At 40.5% G+C, this 1902-nt stretch overlaps 1 long non-coding RNA gene across 1 annotated transcript; it reads left to right on the top strand.

Annotated features, from left to right (window-relative positions):
• Positions 1 to 412: 412 nt before the first annotated feature.
• LOC131508396 (uncharacterized) lies at positions 413 to 1537 on the top strand. Its single transcript, XR_009259993.1, has 2 exons — positions 413 to 827; positions 926 to 1537. It is a non-coding gene; the product is annotated as an uncharacterized LOC131508396 (long non-coding RNA).
• Positions 1538 to 1902: the final 365 nt, after the last annotated feature.

Here is a 1902-nt window from a genome sequence, read left to right as displayed (position 1 = left end):
TCATAATACCATAATAAGGCTATGTTTCTGCCTCCATACCATTCCCACACACGGGGCAATTGTCTTAACTATTATTCGACTCATGAATTTTCAGTGAGAACCAGGAACCAAAGCGAAGGATACCTTCCCCCCACCTTCCTCATGATGGTGTTGTATACCTATGTGTGTGTGCATGCGTGGGTGCGTGTGTGTGTGTGTGTGTGCGTGTGATGGATGATTCAAAAACCTATGGCCTCTGATATGCTTTGCTAGAAAATGAATCCCACTCTGAGAATAAAACCTGAGAGAGGGGCACATTGAAGTGGGAGTGCGTGAGGAAAGAAGGAAAGTGTTTAAAGATGGATGGAATGTTGCTAAGAGACAGGACAGCAACACAAGGTGACTCCATGGACACTGGAACCTGGGACGGGGAGGCAGTTAGAGAGGGGGGTGCATGCAGGAGAGGTTCCCCAAGCAAACTTAGCCCAGTTCCCACATCCAACCAGAGCCAGTGAGAGCCTCTCTCAGGATTCTCAGGCTGAGGAAAGCAGTTCTGTGTACTTAGATGGAAGAGAAAGCTGTATCGGACCAGTGGCTCAAAAAATAGTTTTAAGAACCTGAGTCTTAGCCATTTTCTCATTACTGTGTTCTTCCAATGCCATTTTTAAAAAAATTTCAACCTCCTGTCTAAAAACTTTTCCAATTTACTCTTTTGAGAAAACTTTATATCCTGTGGATCTCTGATACTGTCCTCAGATGCGCTTCTCAGAAAATCTGTCCTGGTTTGCGAGGACTTTGGAACAACGAGAAACAGTGAACTACCTGGAGAAAAATACCCACAGGCTCAGGTAGGTGTAAGGACAAAAGCTTGACTTCAGTTTGGAGCACTGTGGTGGACTTGTTGAGAGTATTTATGGTGCATTTAAAATCCGCAATATTTTACCAGGACACCTACCAGCTTTTTGCTCAGATGCCAAAGAAGAAAGGGAAAGAACCGACGAGGCACGATAAACATGATGGCGTGTGGTCCTGCTGCGTTTGTCTGAGGCCGGTCAACACCGACAGTCAGTTCATCTCCTCCCAGGAAGGAGTGTTTGTAAATTGTATCAAAATGATTCTGGACTCTCAGGCAGGCTGGTTGGCCTGGACTCCTGGAAGCAGTTAGAGAAGCACTCATTTGTAATGTCATGTTGGTTTCTTATTATTTAATATGTCAGCCAAGGGAGAAAATGCCCAGATATTTGTGCTCACAGCAGTGCATGATCTCTTCTTGTGTGAAGGATTGTAAGAGGGAGATGATTACCTTGAAGTGCTTGATTAGAAGAAAGCGTGCATATTTGTTATCTGTGGCTCATAACTATGTTTTTGGTTAACTTTCTGCTGCTGTTTTTAAGCATTCTACTCCACATTATTCCAGCTGTGTAGCTTCAGATTTTAATGGAAGCAGCACAGTTCAAAACACATTTGAAATGTATTAGTGATTAGAGAGCAACTTTAAATTCTGTTTACCTATGCATTTTGGAAATGTCTGAAAAAAAATATCATTTATTCTCTGCAATACTGTTTCACACTCTGTCAAGAATGTGCAAAAGGAAAGAGTATAGTATAGTTTCTTTCCATTTGTTTCTAAATGATCAAATAATGACCATTTATTTATTTTGTTGTTTAATATATATGTATACTAAGATAAAAAATGTCAACACTTTTAGGTCTACCTACCATTTTTCACATTTCCGTAAACGTTGTCATATTTGGTTAACAATAAGGTATAAATCTCACTTGAGACTAGGACAAATTTCCATTATTCAGGTTCTTTAGTTTGCTGTTATCCTCCTTTTAGTGACTGGCAGGTTACTAAATTTTGAAGAATGTTTGAGAATTTAAGACACCTATAGATGAGAGGCAATTCAATGTCTCCTCTGT

Source organism: Neofelis nebulosa, chromosome 4 (assembly GCF_028018385.1).
Source record: "Neofelis nebulosa isolate mNeoNeb1 chromosome 4, mNeoNeb1.pri, whole genome shotgun sequence".
NCBI classification, from domain to species: domain Eukaryota; kingdom Metazoa; phylum Chordata; class Mammalia; order Carnivora; family Felidae; genus Neofelis; species Neofelis nebulosa.
The sequence above is the reverse complement of the archived record's forward strand: the minus strand, read 5'-3'. Positions and strand labels throughout refer to the sequence as shown.